Source organism: Cherax quadricarinatus, chromosome 3 (assembly GCF_038502225.1).
Source record: "Cherax quadricarinatus isolate ZL_2023a chromosome 3, ASM3850222v1, whole genome shotgun sequence".
Taxonomy (NCBI): Eukaryota; Metazoa; Arthropoda; class Malacostraca; order Decapoda; family Parastacidae; genus Cherax; species Cherax quadricarinatus.
Genome location: NC_091294.1, coordinates 67239735 through 67262491, shown reverse-complemented (window position 1 = coordinate 67262491; position 22757 = coordinate 67239735).

Sequence of the window (22757 nt, the reverse complement as noted above, 5' to 3'; positions counted from 1 at the left end):
TAATTTCCTCTAAATTATAACAATTTTCACTTTACTTAATCAGCTCCTTATATAATATTAAGGAAATTATAGAGAATATTGGTTCTTACGTCACAGAACGTCTTTTAAAGTTACATGGATACAAACCAACACTATGTCATTTAAACATTATTATCCCCATCAATTATTGCACATAAATCACAGGAAATTTTTTAAAATTTTCCACAAAAATTAAAGCACCAGACAATTTTTCTCGCTTGTACGTCACTTCTTTTCTTCTTTGAGATATAGACTATTCTGTGATGCCATCATACAATGAGCCTTTGCTTAAGTTGCATCAGTACACTATTTTCAATAGAGTAAACTGAGACCACTCAGCCTTTCCTGGCTTTATTATCCACGGGAGAAAGTATGTTGGTTCTGCTGCCCAGTAGAAATACTTCTTTCAAACCTGATGCGAGACATTTTTCTGCCATCAACTCAGTTCATGAACTTTTAAGGTCAATATTACTGTAGTGTAAAGCACCCTTCTGGCAAGACAGTGATGGAGTGAATGATGGTGAAAGTTTTTCTTTTTCGGGCCACCCTGCCTTGGTGGGAATCGGCCGGTGTGATAATAAAAAAAAAAATAATAAAATAAAAATTAATAAATTCTGGCATACAAAATACACAAGAAAATCATGAAATTGTTTAACTGAATGAACATGTCAACACAACTTTCCACTGCGTGAATTACAACAATAAAAAAATATGCTTAAAAAAATCACATATTACTTTAAGTATTTAAGATCAACGTTAATAAATTCCTGCATATAAAATGCACAATAATGCGAGATAATCATGTAACTGAGCGAGCATATCAACACACAACCTTCCAGGCTGAACCCGTCGACTTTAAATAACTGATATTCTTACGTCAACAGCCCCAGACTTCGACCAGATTTAATCTTTGTTTCTGTGTGTGTATTATTAGACTTGATTATATCATGATTATATCATGATTATATCATGATACTGTAGGAACAAAATTATTATAAAGAAAATCGGTTTCAATTAATGAATTTTCAAGGAATTTATACATACAATTTCTCACCATGAAAACAAACACAGGATGTGTGCTGGTGAAATGTAGGTCACCCTTGGCCTATATTTTTGTCACTCTTCCATTATTCCGCCATCCACCCAGTGCCATATCATAACTAGGTGTGAGGTGTGCACTGCTGTTTCACAACAACTGTCACAATATTCCATAACAGAGGACAGAAAAATTAGCTTCCCCTTATGATCATATTATTGAGTGAGCTTTATATGATGAATTTACCATCTTTGGTGGGTGTGTGGTGCTCACCCAGAATATACTCAGTGTCAATACTGCTCTCTAGCAAAATGTCACATATATCAGAAATTCCTTCATTTTTTTAATTGTTTTCCTATACCTGTTAAGCAGGTCCTCTCTCTTACACTTTCCAACATGATTTCCTCCAGTACTTAAGCACATAAAAAGGCTCCTTCCATTGTAAGATATGTAACTATATGCTAACTATATTCTTCACCCCAGTCCTGGTAAAACACATTCCTTGCATTCTTTTCCCAATGCCTGTTACAGAAAGACCTGTTTATAAACCTAATCTAAGAATCACCTACTACAAGAACATTCTTGCCTTCAGTAGTTGCTTTCCTTCTCTCTCTCTCGATAGTTAAAACACATTCATAAATTAATCTAGAGGTCAATGAAGAGTTTTTCTCGTATAACCACAATTTCATAACTATTAATATTACATTGAAGTCGATAATTAGGAAAATAGAGTAAATATTTCAGGTTTGAAGAACACCTGGTTAGTGTAGAATGAAATAATCTGACCAATAATTGCGTCGACTATTTCACAAGCAATAACGAAGAAAACAATCAGAATATTTTTCTATATATTGTAGATCAGTAAGCAAATAACCCTTAAGCATTTTGATAAAGCCAAGTGTGAATATTTAGAAATATATTATTTTTATTAATTAATGTAACACAAAACTGAAATTAGTAACTTAAAATATAATTCGTCTTTCCACTGAGAACAAAATGATCAGTAACTGTGTTAGTAAAATTCAGGCTGTGAATTTTACTAAGTTTTGCTATCTTTCTTGACTTTGAGGGTTTCTGGGGTGTATTCGTTTCAAATGAAGCTGCGCTCGTCAGATGCGAAGTCACTAGATCTAACAGAATTTTTAAAATTTTCAGTACTCATTCAAAATCTCTGAGTTGGTCCTAAGAAGGAAGATTGCCAATCACATGGAATCACCACAATTGCACAATCCAGGGCAGCATGGGTTTAGGGCAGGTCGCTTCTGCCTCTAACAACTGCTAGATCATTACAACATGGTTCTGGATTAACAAAAATGAATACTGGTGTTGTGAACACTTATAGCAAAATTTTTCGTTAAGTTTGACTATGATAGCGCACTACATACATACAAAAGGAATAAATGGAAAATTGGGAACATTAAAATTCTCAATAAATAGAACCCAGAGAATATTAGAAAATTTGGATAGCACAGTAAAAACCGATGTTCCTCAAGGCACAACACTCACTCCACTTCTGTTTTTCATTCTTACTGTATGTCCGATAGCGACAAGAAAATATTTTGCTGAGGACACTAGAATCAGTTTGACAGTGACGTCCATCGAAGATACTGGAAAGCTTACATCTCCCACAGTGCTAACATCTCTCACAGTACTAACATCTCCCACAGTACTAACATCTCCCACAGAGCTAACATCTCCCACAGTGCTAACATCTCCCACAGTGCTAACATCTCCCACAGTGCTAACATCTCCCACAGTGCTTACATCTCCCACAGTGCTAACATCTCCCACAGTGCTAACATCTCCCACAGTACTAACATCTCCCACAGTACAAACATCTCCCACAGTACTAACATCTCCCACAGAGCTAACATCTCCCACAGTGCTAACATCTCCCACAGAACTAACAATGCCCACAGTGCTAACATCTCCCACAGTACTAACATCTCCCACAGTGCTAACATCGCCCACAGTGCTAACATCGCCCACAGTGCTAACATCTCCCACAGTGCTAAAATCTCCCACAGTACTAACATCGCCCACAGTGATTACATCTCCCACAGTTCTAACATCTCCCACAGTGCTAGCATCTCCCACAGTACTAACGTCTCCCACAGAACTAACATCTCCCACAGTACTAACATCTCCCACAGTACTAACATCTCCCACAGTGCTAACATCTCCCACAGTACTAACATCTCCCACAGAGCTAACATCTCCCACAGTGCTAACATCTCCCACAGTGCTAACATCTCCCACAGTGCTTACATCTCCCACAGTGCTAACATCTCCCACAGTGCTAACATCTCCCACAGTGCTAACATCTCCCACAGTACTAACATCTCCCACAATGTTAACATCTCCCACAGTGCTAACATTTCCCACAGTGTTAACATCTCCCACAGTGCTAACATCTCCCACAGTGCTAACATCTCCAACAGTGCTAACATCGCCCACAGTGCTAGCATCTCCCACAGTGCTAACATCGCCCACAGAGATAACATCTCCCATAGTACTAACATCTCCCACAGGCTAACATCTCCCACAGAGATAACATATCCCACAGTGCTAACATCTCCCACAGTACTAACATCTCCCACAGTACTAACATCTCCTACAGTGCTAACATCGCCCACAGTGCTAACATCTCCCACAGTGCTAAAATCTCCCACAGTACTAACATCGCCCACAGTAATTATATCTCCCACAGTTCTAACATCTCCCACAGTGCTAACATCTCCCACAGTACTAACATCTCCCACAGTACTAACATCGCCCACAGTACTAACATCTCCCACAGTGCTAACATCTCCAACAGTGCTAACATCGCCCACAGTACTAACGTCTCTCACAGTGCTAGCATCTCCCACAGTGCTAGCATCTCCCACAGTACTAACGTCTCCCACAGTGCTAACATCTCCCACAGTGCAGACATCTCCCACAGTACTAACATCTCCCACAGTACTAACATCTCCCACAGTGCTAACATCGCCCACAGTACTAACATCTCCCACAGTGCTAACATCTCCCACAGTGCTAACATCTCCCACAGTGCTAACATCTCCCACAGTGCTAACATCTCCCACAGAACTAACATCTCCCACAGTACTAACATCCCCCACAGTACTAACATCTCCCACAATGCTAACATGGCCCACAGTACTAACATCTCCCAAAGTACTAACATCTCCCACAGTACCAACATCTCCCACAGTGCTAGCATCTCCCACAGTACTAACATCTCCCACAGTGCTAGCATCGCCCACAGTGCTAACATCTCCCACAGTGCTAACATCTCACACAGTACTAACATCTCACAGTACTAACATCTCACACAGTACTAACATCTCTCACAGTGCTAGCATCGCCCACAGTGCTAACATCTCCCACAGTACTAACATCTCCCACAGACCTAACATCTACCACAGTGCTAACATCTCCCACAGTGCTAACACCTCCCACAGTGCTAACATCTCCCACAGTGCTTACATCTCCTACTGTGCTAACATCTCCCACAATGTTAACATCTCCCACAGTGCTAACATCTCCCACAGTACTAACATCTCCCACTATGTTAACATCTCCCACAGTGCTAACATCTCCCACAGTGTTAACATCTCCCACAGTGCTAACATCTCCCACAGTGTTAACATCTCCCACAGTGCTAACATCTCCCACAGTGTTAACATCTCCCACAGTGCTAACATCTCCCACAGTGCTAACATCTCCCACAGTGCTAACATCGCCCACAGTGCTAACATCTCCCACAGTGCTAACATCTCCCACAGTGTTAACATCTCCCACAGTGCTAACATCTCCCACAGTGCTAACATCGGCCACAGAGATAACATCTCCCATAGTACTAACATCTCCCACAGTGCTAACACCTCCCAGAGTGTTAACATCTCCCACAGGCTAACATCTCCCACAGAGATAACATATCCCACAGTGCTAACATCTCCCACAGTGCTAACATCGCCCACAGTGCTAACATCTCCCACATTGCTAGCATCTCCCACAGTGCTAAAATCTCCCACAGTACTAAAATCGCCCACAGTGATTACATCTCCCACAGTGCTAACATCTCCCACAGTACTAACATCTCCTACAGTACTAACATCGCCCACAGTACTAACATCTCCCACAGTGCTAACATCTCCCACAGTGCTAACATCGCCCACAGTACTAACGTCTCCCACAGTGCTAGCATCTCCCACAGTGCTAGCATCTCCCACAGTACTAACGTCTCCCACAGTGCTAACATCTCCCACAGTGCTGACATCTCCCACAGTACTAACATCTCCCACAGTACTAACATCTCCCACAGTACTAACATCTCCCACAGTGCTAACGTCTCCCACAGTACTAACGTCTCCCACAGTGCTAACATCTCCCACAGTGCTAACGTCTCCCACAGTACTAACGTCTCCCACAGTGCTAACATCTCCCACAGTGCTAACATCGCCCACAGTGCTAACATCTCCCACAGTGCTAACATCTCCCACAGTGCTAAAATCTCCCACAGTACTAAAATCGCCCACAGTGATTACATCTCCCACAGTTCCAACATCTCCCACAGTGCTAACATCTCCCACAGTACTAACATCTCCCACAGTACTAACATCGCCCACAGTACTAACATCGCCCACAGTGCTAACATCTCCCACAGTGCTAACATCGCCCACAGTACTAACGTCTCCCACAGTGCTAACATCTCCCACAGTGCTGACATCTCCCACAGTACTAACATCTCCCACAGTACTAACATCTCCCACAGTACTAACATCTCCCACAGTGCTAACATCGCCCACAGTACTAACATCTCCCACAGTGCTAACATCTCCCACAGTACTAACATCTCCCACAGTGCTAACGTCTCCCACAGTACTAACGTCTCCCACAGTGCTAACATCTCCCACAGTGCTAACGTCTTCCACAGAACTAACATCTCCCACAGTACTAACATCCCCCACAGTACTAACATCCCCCACAGTACTAACATCTCCCACAGTGCTAACATCGCCCACAGTACTAACATCTCCCACAGTACTAACATCCCCCACAGTACTAACATCTCTCACAGTACTAACATCTCCCACAGTACTAACATCTCCCGCAGTACTAACATCTCACACAGTTATAACATCTCCCACAGTGCTAGCATCTCCCACAGTACTACACTAACGTCTCCCACAGTGCTACTATCCCACAGTGCTAACATCGCCCACAGTGCTATCGTGCTAACATCGCCCACAGTCCCTCCCATAGTGCAGTACTAACATCTCCCACAGTGTTAACATCGCCCACAGTGCTAACATCTCCCACAGTGCTAACATCTCCCACAGTACTAACATCTCCCACAGTGCTAACATCGCCCACAGTACCAACATCTCTCACAGTAATAACGTCTCCCACAGTGCTAGCATCTCCCACAGTGCTAACATCTCCCACAGTACTAACGTCTCCCACAGTGCTAACATCGCCCACAGTGCTAACATCGCCCACAGTGCTAACATCGCCCACAGTGCTAACATCTCCCATAGTGCTAACATCTCTCACAGTACTAACATCTCCCACTGTACTAACATCTCCCACAGTACTAACATCTCCCACAGTACTAACATATCTCACAGTACTAACATCTCCCACAGTACTAACATCTCCCACAGTACTAACATCTCCCACAGTACTAACATCTCCCACAGTACTAACGTCTCCCACAGTACTAACATCTCCCACAGTACAAACATCTCCCACAGTGCTAACATTTCCCATAGTGCTAACATCTCTCACAGTACTAACATCTCCCACAGTACTAACATCTCCCACAGTACTAACATCTCCCACAGTACTAACATCTCTCACAGTACTAACATCTCCCACAGTACTAACATCTCCCACAGTACTAACATCTCCCACAGTACTAACATCTCCCACAGTACTAACGTCTCCCACAGTACTAACATCTCCCACAGTACTAACATCTCCCACAGTACTAACGTCTCCCACAGTGCTAACATCTCCCACAGTGCTAACGTCTCCCACAGTGCTAACGTCTCCCACAGTACTAACATCTCCCACAGTACTAACATCTCCCACAGTACTAACATCTCTCACAGTACTAACATCTCCCACAGTACTAACATCTCCCACAGTACTAACATCTCCCACAGTACTAACATCTCCCACAGTACTAACATCTCTCACAGTACTAACATCTCCCACAGTACTAACATCTCCCACAGTACTAATATCTCCCACAGTACTAACATCTCCCACAGTACTAACATATCCCACAGTACTAACATCTCCCACAGTACTAACATCTCTCACAGTACTAACATCTCCCACAGTACTAACATCTCCCACAGTACTAACATCTCCCACAGTACTAACATCTCCCACAGTACTAACATCTCACACAGTACTAACATCTCACACAGTACTAACATCTCCCACAGTACTAACATCTCCCACAGTACTAACATCTCCCACAGTACTAACATCTCCCACAGTACTAACATCTCCCACAGTGCTAACGTCTCCCACAGTGCTAACATCTCTTTCAAAAACAATATCTGACGGGTACCAAAAAGTTGAAATTAATGATGCGCTTCCAAAATATTATTAACACTGTCCTATGTTGCTGGAAGTTTAACAAACCGCTAAAAAATAGCAACACGTTAGAACTATTATACCTAATTTCTGATAGGCTTTAACCTTCATTTATGACAAATGAGATATTCAGATAATATTTATTAAAGAATTACCCCCCATCTATCCCCCCCAAAATATTAATGCGCGTTAGTGAGTGTCTGGACGTGAGAGTGGAGAGTGCGGCGCTGACGCTGTGATCTGTTACCTGGAGGTTACCTGGAGGTTATTCCGGAGATCAACGCCCCCGCGGCCCGGTCCATGACCAGGCCTCCCGATGGATCAGGGCCTGATCAACTAGGCTGTTACTGCTGGACGCACGCAGTCCCACGTACGAGCCACAGCCCGGCTGATCCGGCACTGACTTTAGGTATCTGTCCAGCTCTCTCTTGAAGGCAGCCAGGGGTTTATTGGCAATTCCCCTAATGCTTGATGGGAGGCTGTTGAACAGTGGCAGAATGGAAGGAACAACTGAGCACAAAAGGAATTTGTAATATAAATGGTTTAGAGAATGGGCAAGTTAAAGAATGAGACACTTGTTCAATGTTTGGGAATCTTTACTGAGGAAATGTTTCGCCCGCCAGTAGTGAATGTAGAGAAGAACGGTGGAAGATGACGGGTTTGAGGTAATTAGTCCCTCAGTCTGGAGTCGCTGTGTTCTGTTCGTCAGTAATGAGAAAGGTAATTTTCTAGTGATTTACGGACTGAACACATCGATTCCAGGCTGAGGAACATTCTTCAAGAAGGCACTGGACAGACACCTAAAGTCAGTACCTGATCAGCCGGGCTGTGGCTCGTACGTCGGTTTACGTGTGGCCAGTAGTAACAGCCTGGTTGATCAGAACCTGATCCACCACGAGGCCTGGCCTCAGACCAGGCCGCGGGGGCGTTGACCCCCGAAACCCTTTCAAGTTGAACTCCAGGTAATTATAAAGAATTAAATACACGTGCAACATCTGGGTATCTTTACTGTAGACATGTCGACATCCAGTTGCTTCATCAATACAAATTCAAGGACATAATTGGGGCGGCATTGGATGTCGAGTGCCAACAAACTTTTCTTCGCGTGGCACCTCGGGTACAGGTGCCATGAGTTCGCTGCTTCTGTCCTGTGGAGAGGGTCAAGTGTGTATTCTTCAGCAGTTACCTACTGCAGCAGTTACCTACTGCAGCAGTTACCTACTGCAGCAGTTACCTACTGTACATCGTCGCTCACCTACATCACAGAAATACATGCTGTCCAGTTGTCTGTTTCATGAACTAACAAGTCTTGCATGTATGTCACTGGCGAAGTTTTCCGAAGCTTAGTCACAAACTAAACTGAATAAGAAAAAGGCAAATAACAGCGGTTGTTGTTTTTTTGTACTGCAGGAATCAATGACAATGAGAGGAGGATAAGTGCAAACCAGTGATGGAATGAGACGGATGAACTGGTACTTTCCCCATCACCGTCTCATACAATCCATCAACATCATTAAAACATCCTCTCACTCTACATAAAAATCCACTTAGCTTTACGTAACATTACAAACGTCAGCAATGTTCGATTAATCTTCTTTTGAACTTCCTTCTGCTGTGGAAATTTTCAGAAAAATATCCTTCCTGACTGCTAGGCTCGTGAACATATCCCCTCAAGGAAGGTTCCTTGATGTTGGTGAGGAGCTCTTGATTTAGGGAATTGGATCCGTGCTCCAGTTTCCCGAATTAAGCCTGAATGCCTTCCATATCCCCCCCCCCCAGGCGCTGTATAATCCTCCGGGTTTAGAGCTTCCCCCTTGATTATAATAATAATAATAATAATCGTGAACATATGATTATGATCAAATATGGCTCAGACTTGTGTATGCCCAAATTATTTAAATTTTCGTAAACTCGTGTTTTAGAATTTAGAATTAAGCAACGTGAGTAGATGAATGGTTCAGAGAACCGACATGTTGATAAATTAGACACATGTGCAACTCTTGGGTATCGTATTCTATTCAAGATTGATGGACTGACCACATCGACTCAAGGTTGAGGGACTGATTACCTCATTCTCCTCCTGTTCTTCAAGATTCTCCTTTGTATGGACTGATGAAGCCACTGTGTGGCGAAACGTTTCCTCAGTAAAGATACCCCAAGAGTTGCACATGTGTCTAATTTATCATTAAGCAACGTTAGTCTGATCTGAAGCAGCATTTCTTCGACCTGATCTTCCATTGCATTCGTCTGATCATTTGCAACATTTGTCTGACCTTCTTAAGGAACTTCAGTTGAATCATGTAGATGAATGGTTCAGGGAACAGATAAGTTGATAAATTTGACACATGTGCAACACTTGGGTATCTTTAATTAGCAAACGTTTCGCCACAGTGGCTTCATCAGTCCATACAAAGGAGAATGGTGAAGAACAGGAGGAGTTTTGAGGTAATCAGTCCCTCAGCCTCGAGTCTATGTAATCAGTCCATCAATCTTGTAAAGAAAACAGAACGTGCGAAGATGCTTATATACTGTAGGCAGGTGAGGTGCAGCAGTCGTAGGTGGTATCACTAAAGATAAATTAAATATACCCAAGTGTTGCACATGCATCCAATTTATCAATCCAGCTACTTAATTACCACAATTATTTAAACACTTATTAATTACCTCGTCATCTTCCTGCTTCCAGCATTTCCTTAAAGTCAAGCCTCTTAAATTCTGTACATTTTTCGGACATGGTTGGCAGCAAATTTCTTTATTTTGTAAGTACTTTTGTATCACATTTTATATACTAACTGTTAATTATTTGTATAGTTCATGTGTTATTAAAAATATGTACTTGTATTATAATAAATGAGAAAAACTCTGACGTACGAACAGAAAACGGAAACCCACCGAGTGTGTTTACTGGACAGACTTAGTTAATTAGTGTCAGTTTATTCACCTTGAATCTGCCATCCTCTCCCACGATCTCTGTTAACTAATTGGTGAGCACCTCTCCCACAGGTGCCTGTTAAAAATATACCTAGGTGTATACTTACCAGTTTAATCTCCTTATTGTTACCTGGTGCCTGGTTAATTACTAGGCTGAATAATTTTTAAAAGGGTAGGCCGGTAAGTAAGTTAATACAGGTATACACAAATACAGTTACATAGATTATCATACATAGCAGTATGTGTGTAGAGAACCTAGGATACCCCAAAAAAGTCAGACAAAGTGACTTATTTTCATTAGGGTCCTTTAGCCAGTGGAAGGCCTCGGTCAGTTGACCATAAGCTCCAACGGCGGACCATCATCTTATAATAATAATAATAATAATAATAATAATAAATAATATCTTTATTTCTACAATTACATGTACAAGGAATACAGGCCTAGCTGGCTTCAATAACATACTACTATATAGAGAACCGCTTGTTATGCTGAGATTTCGGGCAAATTAGGTCGATTTTGTCCCAGGATACGACCCACACCAATCCACTAAGAACCGCGTCAGGAAACACTTGTCTTGTTTCCTGACGAACCTAACCTGTTTAGACCACTCATGGAAATGATACTTAAACTCTGGAACAGAGTGCCACTGTTCTTAAGTCTTACATTGTTCATGATTGTGGAATACAATCTATATGAAGAACAAGATGGGGAAAGTATGCAAATATACCTGTCGCCAGGTCTTTCTTGTCTACCTGGGTACTGGGCATCTCAGTACTCTGCTTAATAATGAGCTGTTGCAGATCAATACATCTTATGGCCGGGATAATATCCATTAAGTTTTGGTAATACCTTAATATAGTTGAAAAATAGAATAACTTGATAGTCTTCTATAACTGGAGAATGACTCATCTGATCGTCTTCAAATTTTGACAACTTGAGTGGATTTCGTATCGCAATGTTCATGTTGTTATTGGGCGGCGTAAATCCTTATTCGTCAATTTTATTGAATAAGTAATTTTAATTAACATTCAATAAGTAAAGAATGATTCTTGGGTCATTCTCATCCTTCGATTCCGTGTGATAGCTGGAGAAAATCTCCTTTGATAGCCTCAAATGTTACGACGGTGGTGTACCATGCTTAGAAGGTTTGTATTATGTTACAACAGTCGTGTACCATGCTTAGAAGGTTGATATTTTCATGCTACAACAGTGGTGTACCCTACTTAGAAGGTTGGTATTATGTTACAACAGTCGTGTACCATGCTTAGAAGGTTGATATTTTCATGCTACAACAGTGGTGTACCCTACTTAGAAGGTTGGTATTATGTTACAAGAGTGGTGTACCCTACTTAGAAGGTTGGTATTATGTTACAACAGTGGTGTACCATGCTTAGAAGGTTGGTATTGTCATGCTACAACAGTGGTGTACCCTACTTAGAAGGTTGGTATTATGTTACAAGAGTGGTGTACCCTACTTACAAGGTTGTTATTGTCATGCTACAACAGTGGTGTACCCTGCATAGAATTATTATGAAATAAAACGCTAAACCCACAAGGGTGATGCAGCACTGCGGGGCAGAAAACAGTGCCGGGGCTATAAACAGCTAGGTGGAGAGGGGATCAAAGGTGAAGTTAGAAAAGGGCTGGAAGTGACGCTAGGGACTGTGTCAAATTTTCGTATAGTAAAGCAGCTTCAGAGAAAAAGTCAAAAAGTGATTGTAAGTCAAATGCAGGACCGTCTGCAAGAAGGGAAGATAAGATAAGAGCGGTAGGGCGGCGGCGTTGTTGGAGGCAAATCCTGTGAGCTCGCTAGTAAACCAGGCAATCCACAAGAGAGTGAAGAACTGAAATAGGGACCTGACAAACCTCACAGAGAGTAACAAGGGACCTGACAAATCTCACAGATGTGACGAATGGTTTTAAATCCGACAAGTTGAAGAATTGAGACATGCAACACATGGGAATCTTTATTGAAGAAACGTTTCGCCACACAGTGGCTTCATCAGTCCAATACCTATGCTGCACTTCCTACAAGAGTGATGGACTGAACACATCGATTCCAGGTTGAGGGACTGATTACCTCAAACTTCTACTCTCCTTACCCACTTCTACTTTGTACTGGACTGATGAAGCCACTGTGTGGCGAAACGTTTCTTCAATAAAGATTCCCATGTGTTGCATAAGTGTCTCAATTCTTCAAATCTCACAGAGTAACAGGGTGTCGCTCCATGAGATACCCATGGGTAAGGCGGGCATGGCCAATGGGTAGACGGGAGAGAGCAGTCTCCCGAGTATGGCAACGGTGGTAAGAAGATGGTCACAAACCTAAAAACTGTTTAATACAGTGCAATTTCTTATGGTGCATGTCCGACCACCGTTGTTTCCAACGGCTATGAAGACGATCAGAAACGACTGAAAAATAATCCCTGAACGGAATAATTAAATAGAAAACCGGAAGATCGTGCACTGCTGACCACGCTTGTTCACTGCCCTGCACATCAATGTGTCCAGCGCAACCATAGTTGGATACGAAGGACTAATGAGGGGAATCAAATTGTTTAATGGCTTGTAAAGCACTGAAAGAATCTGAAATGATCACAAATGCCGAAGGAGACATATATGTAATACGGAGAAGCGCTGTGAGAATGGCATACAATTCGGCGGTAAAAATACTAGCCGAGTCTAACAAATGACTTTGGACAACATCGTCAGGGAACACCGCCGCGAACCCAAATACCGTCAGAAGATTTGGAATCATCCCCATAAACAGCGACGGCAATAGCATGTGACCGGAAGTGATCGAGAGAAAGAGAGAAGCAGTCGTAGACGAGAGCTTTGGCGCACGGAAGTAGGGGAGAACAGACACGAACCGTTTGAACCTCCCAAGGGGTAAGGGTAAAGGCAGACGCTAAATGAACATACAAGGGAGGCAACTGGAGAGAAGACCGGAGTGAAGACAAAGAGAAATCGGTCGGACTAAGCAGGGGCACCGAACAAATAATGGGCTTCTACTAACGTTTGAGACCAACCAATATGTAGTAGGAACACACAGGTCATGAGAGCTGACAAAGTAACCAAGGCAAAGAGCATCACGACGATCAGCTAAGGAAGGAACATTCGACTCTGCATAGAGGCTTTCAACAAGGGATGAACAAAAGGCACCAAGGCATAAACGTAGACCCTGATGATGAAGGAGATCTAACTTAGAAAGAGTTGCAGAAGACGCAGAATAGACTTGGACGCCATAATCCAGCTTGGACAAGACTAGGGTGCAATGCAAACGGAGGAGAGTCCGGTGCTCTGCTCCCCATGAACGATGCGCAAGAAATTTAAGAAGATTCAGCCGACCATGGCCAGCTGCCTTCAAAGAGGAAATGTGAGGTTTCCGTGTCAACCAGTGATCGAACAGAAGTACAAGAAACTTGACCGTATCACATTCTGGAATACGTGAGCCGTGTAAATACTATGGAATATCTGAGTTAAGAGGACGTCTAGTGAAGGTAATGAAATGGGGTTTCGTACTAGAAAATTTAAAGCCATGAGAAGTGGCCCAATGGGAAACACGGTCAGTCGCATCCTGAAGGGAGGCAGATACCAGGCGACAGTCAGCACGTGTGTAAACTATTAGAGAGATTTTCTGTTAAAGTATCAGAATGATAAGAGTGAGAGAGGCAGGGTAGGTAATGGCTGATTGAGAAATTGAGTGGCAGGATAATTCTAGCGGTGAGGGTTTACTGGATAGCAGCCAAGAATGAGCGAAGGGATAGTAAGAGGTTACTTGTGAGTGGGATAATGCGAAGGAAGTTCCAAGGTTCTCAGAGGTAAATGAGTGTGAGAGCTGGGGATGAGGGTGTGGACGAGACTATAAGACACTGTGTCAGGACTGCATTCCTGGAGAATATATTATATATAATATATTCTCCAGGAATGAACTCCTGACACAGAGTCTTATAGTCTCATCCACACCCTCATCCACAGCTCTCACGCTCATTTACCTCTGAGAACCAAGAATATTAAGATGAAAGATGGAGATACAACTGAATATTAGGATGAAAATATATAAAACAATTAAAGAATACAAAGACACAATACCTGGACTGGAACAATAAATAAATAACCCGTACACACGAGACACTAACTAGTTACACAGCAGCACAAAGGGTGATGATGTTGATAATTATCAACATCACCCTTTGATGTTGATAATTATCAACATCACACTTTGTGCTGCTGTGTCACTAGTTAATGTCGCCTGTGTGCGGGTTATTTGTTTATTGTTCCAGTCAAGGTATTGCGCCTGTGTATTCTTTAATTGTTTTATATATTTTCATCCTAATATTCAGTTGTAGCTCCATCTTTCATCTTAATATTCATTAGTTCTTCCAGCTTCAATCAGTGACCACTTTCCATGACGTCTAATCTCGCAATTATGCTGAGCCAAGACCTCCATCACATGTCAACTTCCCCACAATCCTCTCCTCATACATTAGCATAACTCACGCATGTTATAATGTGCTATGAATGTTTTACCCAGTGGACCAATAAACCAACAAAAGGCCTTAGCCAAGAGAAGGAAAGCCTCACGGAGCGTGCCGCCACAAGAATGAAACTCGTGTCAGAAAAGATTCTCTCATTTATTCTGCAGGACAATATAATCCCTTCCCCAGCACACACTCTGGCTGCATCAGTTCTCATCTTCTCCCTTCTGCTTCTTGTAAGTCTAGTTGCATCAGCCATCACCAGGTCTTGGGTTAAAAACCTGCCTGAGTACCTTGACGTTTGCTTCCTCTAATACATATTGAAAAAGACTTATTTTTGAGTTGAAAGATGGTGCTGTTGATCTCGGGACGACACTGTCAGTGTCATCCGAATACCTTTTGGGGTTTGCAACTTCTCTGTCTCGTTTCTCCCTCCCTCCCTCCCTCCCCCTCTCTCTTTCTCTCTCTCTCTCTGCCCTCATTCTTCTATGGTTATAAAAATTAATATTATAATTATAACCATAGTAGACGAATGAGGGCAGAGAGAGAGAGAGAGTGTGTGTGTGAGAGAGAGAGAGAGAGAGAGAGAGAAACGAGTAAGCCAATGGAAGGCATCGGTCAGAAGAACAAAAGCTGCAGTGGCGGAACATTATATAACTAAGATCCACGTCTTGTTTCCTCAAGAATCTTACCTAACCTCACTCTTCTATCAAGCTTAAATAATAATAATATGGATGTTGTTAATTTATCAACGTTGCTGTGGTTTCCACCATTATGTTAACTCGGTATTTTTCATTACAGTTCCTGTTAACATATAACGATATACACTATAACACTCAGGATGTTAACATATAACGATATACACCATAACACTCAGGATGTTAACATATAACGATATACACCATAACACTCAGGATGTTAACATATAACGATATACACCATAACACTCAGATGTTAACATATAACGATATACACCATAACACTCAGGATGTTAACATATAACGATATACACCATAACACTCAGGATGTTAACATATAACGATATACACTATAACACTCAGGATGTTAACATATAACGATATACACCATAACACTCAGGATGTTAACATATAACGATATACACCATAACACTCAGGATGTTAACATATAACGATATACACCATAACACTCAGGATGTTAACATATAACGATATACACCATAACACTCAGGATGTTAACATATAACGATATACACTAACACTCAGGATGTTAACATATAACGATATACACCATAACACTCAGGATGTTAACATATAACGATATACACCATAACACTCAGGATGTTAACATATAACGATATACACCATAACACTCAGGATGTTAACATATAACGATATACACCATAACACTCAGGATGTTAACATATAACGATATACACTATAACACTCAGGATGTTAACATATAACGATATACACCATAACACTCAGGATGTTAACATATAACGATATACACCATAACACTCAGGATGTTAACATATAACGATATACACCATAACACTCAGGATGTTAACATATAACGATATACACTAACACTCAGGATGTTAACATATAACGATATACACCATAACACTCAGGATGTTAACATATAACGATATACACCATAACACTCAGGATGTTAACATATAACGATATACACCATAACACTCAGGATGTTAACATATAACGATATACACCATAACACTCAGGATGTTAACATATAACGATATACACCATAACACTCAGGATGTTAACATATAACGATATACACTATAACACTCAGGATGTTAACATATAACGATATACACCATAACACTCAGGATGTTAACATATAACGATATACACCATAACACTCAGGATGTTAACATATAACGATATACACCATAACACTCAGGATGTTAACATATAACGATATACACCATAACACTCAGGATGTTAACATATAACGATATACACTAACACTCAGGATGTTAACATATAACGATATACACCATAACACTCAGGATGTTAACATATAACGATATACACCATAACACTCAGGATGTTAACATATAACGATATACACCATAACACTCAGGATGTTAACATATAACGATATACACTATAACACTCAGGATGTTAACATATAACGATATACACCATAACACTCAGGATGTTAACATATAACGATATACACCATAACACTCAGGATGTTAACATATAACGATATACACCATAACACTCAGGATGTTAACATATAACGATATACACCATAACACTCAGGATGTTAACATATAACGATATACACTAACACTCAGGATGTTAACATATAACGATATACACCATAACACTCAGGATGTTAACATATAACGATATACACCATAACACTCAGGATGTTAACATATAACGATATACACCATAACACTCAGGATGTTAACATATAACGATATACACCATAACACTCAGGATGTTAACATATAACGATATACACCATAACACTCAGGATGTTAACATATAACGATATACACCATAACACTCAGGATGTTAACATATAACGATATACACTATAACACTCAGGATGTTAACATATAACGATATACACCACAACACTCAGGATGTTAACATATAACGATATACACCATAACACTCAGGATGTTAACATATAACGATATACACCATAACACTCAGGATGTTAACATATAACGATATACACCATAACACTCAGGATGTTAACATATAACGATATACACCATAACACTCAGGATGTTAACATATAACGATATACACTAAGACTCAGGATGTTAACATATAACGATATACACCATAACACTCAGGATGTTAACATATAACGATATACACCATAACACTCAGGATGTTAACATATAACGATATACACCATAACACTCAGGATGTTAACATATAACGATATACACCATAACACTCAGGATGTTAACATATAACGATATACACTATAACACTCAGGATGTTAACATATAACGATATACACCATAACACTCAGGATGTTAACATATAACGATATACACCATAACACTCAGGATGTTAACATATAAGGATATTCACCATAACACTCAGGATGTTAACATATAACGATATACACCATAACACTCAGGATGTTAACATATAAGGATATACACCATAACACTCAGGATGTTAACATATAACGATATACACCATAACACTCAGGATGTTAACATATAACGATATACACCATAACACTCAGGATGTTAACATATAACGATATACACTAACACTCAGGATGTTAACATATAACGATATACACCATAACACTCAGGATGTTAACATATAACGATATACACCATAACACTCAGGATGTTAACATATAACGATATACACCATAACACTCAGGATGTTAACATATAACGATATACACCATAACACTCAGGATGTTAACATATAACGATATACACCATAACACTCAGGATGTTAACATATAAGGATATTCACCATAACACTCAGGATGTTAACATATAACGATATACACCATAACACTCAGGATGTTAACATATAAGGATATACACCATAACACTCAGGATGTTAACATATAAGGATATACACCATAACACTCAGGATGTTAACATATAAGGATATACACCATAACACTCAGGATGTTAACATATAAGGATATTCACCATAACACTCAGGAAACGGCCTTTTATCCGATCTATTGTGTTTGTGATTACATTTTATTATTGTACAGAGTCTTCCTGGTGTGTTGTCCTCTATTCTATGAATGTAAATATGTTTTCCTGCACACGTTTTGCATTTTCCTCGCAGTAGTTGCTTTATGTTCTACGTAGTTAAGGTAACACAAATTTTCCATCTTTTATATTCTGTTTCCTTTTTTTTCTCTTGTTGGCCTTAGTGGTTACGTCTTAATATGTTAATGTTTCTTCATGTTTTTTTATTTTATTATTAACACACTGGCCGATTCCCACCAAGGCAGGGTGGCCCGAAAAAGAAAAACTTTCACCATCATTCACTCCATCACTGTCTTGCCAGAAGGGTGCTTTACACTACAGTTTTTAAACTGCAACATTAACACCCCTCCTTCAGAGTGCAGGCACTGTACTTCCCATCTCCAGGACTCAAGTCCGGCCTGCCGGTTTCCCTGAACCCCTTCATAAATGTTACTTTGCTCACACTCCAACAGCACGTCAAGTATTAAAAACCATTTGTCTCCATTCACTCCTATCAAACACGCTCACGCATGCTTGCTGGAAGTCCAAGCCCCTCGCACACAAAACCTCCTTTACCCCCTCCCTCCAACCTTTCCTAGGCCGACCCCTACCTCGCCATCCTTCCACTACAGGCTGATACACTCTTGAAGTCATTCTGTTTCGCCCCATTCTCTCTATATGTCCGAACCACCTCAACAACCCTTCCTCAGCCCTCTGGACAACAGTTAGTAATCCCGCACCTCCTAACTTCCAAACTACGAATTCTCTGCATTATATTCACACCACACATTGCCCTCAGACATGACATCTCCACTGCCTCCAGCCTTCTCTTCGCTGCAACATTCATCACCCATGCTTCACACCCATATAAGAGCGTTGGTAAAACTATACTCTCATACTTTCCCCTCTTTGCCTCCAAGGACAAAGTTCTTTGTCTCCACAGACTCCTAAGTGCACTGCTCACCCTTTTCCCCTCATCAATTCTATGATTCACCTCATCTTTCATAGACCCATCCGCTGACACGTCCACTCCCAAATATCTGAATACATTCACCTCATACATTATCCTCATAACCTTACTCTTTCCTGTATTCACTTTTAATTTTCTTCTTTTGCATACCCTACCAAATTCATCCACCAACCTCTGCAACTTTTCTTCAGAATCTCCCAAGAGCACAGTGTCATCAGCAAAGAGCAACTGTGACAACTCCCACTTTATGTGTGATTCTTTATCTTTTAACTCCACGCCTCTTGCCAAGACCCTCGCATTTACTTCTCTTACAACCCCATCTATAAATATATTAAACAACCACGGTGACATCACACATCCTTGTCTAAGGCCTACTTTTACTGGGAAATAATCCCCCTCTTTCCTACATACTCTAACTTGAGCCTCACTATCCTCGTAAAAACTCTTCACTGCTTTATATTCATGCTTTACATTTCGTAATACTGAGATTAATTTCGTTGCATATATTTAAACTTTAAGATTTATTAATGACATTTGAAATCTCTGAATGGCCAGTGAACATCATCATCTGAGAAGATTTATATTATCATATCCATATATTCTGTAAAAGCCGTTTTTTTTTTTTCAAATCAACATCTGAAATATTAAAGTAGTCCTGGTGTAGGTTTATTTATTACGATGAACAACTGCTATGGAAATTTTCTCTGTTTTGCCAGAGCGTCAGACATCTCAGAGGGTAGCAAACAAACACTGCTGTGTAAACTTCTCTTCTTCAAACCGAACCTCAGAGGTGGGGCCCAGCATCTCCCTGGAGACTGTTTACTCACCCAACTTCTGACCAGCTCTGTCTTCCTCTCCCTGACAGACAGATCCTCTTATCTGGTCTAAACTTGGCTGCTGAGACATATAAAACCCTTCCTAACCAAACTTGCGTCAACTTACGTTTATCTAGCATCCACCAAGGTCTGTGCTGATAAATGTTGTCCTAGCAAGAACAGAGTAATGTCAACTTTCTTAACGTAAGCACAACGACTAATACTCTTAAATCAACTTGATATTATGCATCAATTATTTTGTAGATCAAAGTTAGTGTGCCTCATCTCTTACTTCATTATATCATACAATAAAAAAAAACTTGAAGAAAAATGTTAAAAGAAAAAATCATCTCCAGTTAAAAAATACTGAAATAATGAGAATATTCTCGGCCTAAATGGAGCCCTTCCTCCTCAGGCGATACTTAAATAGTTGACAGAAAGTCCTTACTGCCACTAGGCGGAATCTGAACCCGAGTAGTGAAGACCGCCTCCCGGGAAGCTAGTAAATGTAGTAAATGTAAATTGTCCAAGTCGGACCGAAACGTCGTCGTAAGCTCCTCTCTTCTATGTGTGAGTTATTTGTGTGTGTAGTAGAGAATGAAGCGCTGCATTAGACCTCCAGGCAAATGCTAATGACATCGTCTACCAGTGCTCACACGTCTACCCACGCACTCACGTCTACCAGCGCACTCACACGTCTACCCACGAACTCACACGTCTACAACTCTATTAGTAACTGAGTACTTTTTAGACTTTCATATTTTTTAAAAATTGCGGCAGTCTTCCACCGAGGTAACGTGACCTTACAAAAACAACACTTTCATTGTGACTCGTTCAATCACTGTCTTGCCAGAAGGGAACCCACATCACAGTTTAGATGACCCTCTATCCCTACCCCTCCTTCAGAGTGTAGGTACTTCCTACCTCCAGGACTCAAGTCCGGGTAACCAGTTTCCCTGAATCCAGTCATGTTACCTTGCTCACATTCCATTAGTACGTTAAATCATAAAAACCACTTGCCTCCACCCAGTTGTATCTAATATGCTCAGACAAGCCTGTTGGACGTCCAAGCCCTTAGCACTTAAAAAATCCTTTACACCCTTCCTCCAACCTTTCGTAGGACGACCTCTATTCCCTCTTTCCTCCACTACAGATTTTTACACCCTCCATTTGTTTTGCTCCAGCCCCTCAAAATGTCCAAACAACCTCAATAATCCTTCCTGCCTATACTCTGTTTCCTGTTTTCCTTGCTGTTACCTGATTTTCATAACTTTGTATTTTCTGGGGTTAAATTCTGAAATATATTTAAAAACCAGTCCTGCAGCTTGTCCACAATAATTTGTAGTCTCTCCTGATTTATTCCTCTTTGTATTCTCCTTATTAATTTAAGTCATTTGTGAACAGGGACACCTCTGACTGGATTTCTTCTGTCGTATCGTTTACATACACAAGAAATAGTATTAGTCAAAGTCTCCAACATTTTAAAAATAAATAGTCCACCCATTCCTCTTTCTCCTGCCTAATTATTGTTACCTTGTCATAACTCTAACAGATTTGAGAGACAGAATTAACCTTCTCTAAAACAGAGCTGGCCGTTGTTTACAACTCCACTCCTTTCTAGGTTTACCTGGAGTTTACCTGGAGAGAGTTTCGGGGGTCAACGCCCCCGCGGCCCGGTCTGTGACCAGGCCTCCTGGTGGATCAGCGCCTGATCAACCAGGCTGTTGCTGCTGGCTGCACGCAAACCAACGTACGAGCCACAGCCCGGCTGATCAGGAACTGTCTTTAGGTGCTTGTCCAGTGCCAGCTTGAAGACTGCCAGGGGTCTGTTGGTAATCCCCCTTATGTGTGCTGGGAGGCAGTTGAACAGTCTCGGGCCCCTGACACTTATTGTATGGTCTCTTAACGTGCTAGTGACACCCCTGCTTTTCATTGGGGGGATGGTGCATCGTCTGCCAAGTCTTTTGCTTTCGTAGTGAGTGATTTTCGTGTGCAAGTTTGGTACTAGTCCCTCTAGGATTTTCCAGGTGTATATAATCATGTATCTCTCCCTCCTGCGTTCCAGGGAATACAGGTTTAGAAACCTCAAGCGCTCCCAGTAATTGAGGTGTTTTATCTCCGTTATGCGCGCCGTGAAAGTTCCACTTCTCTTATTCTGATAATCTTCACAACCTTAAATAC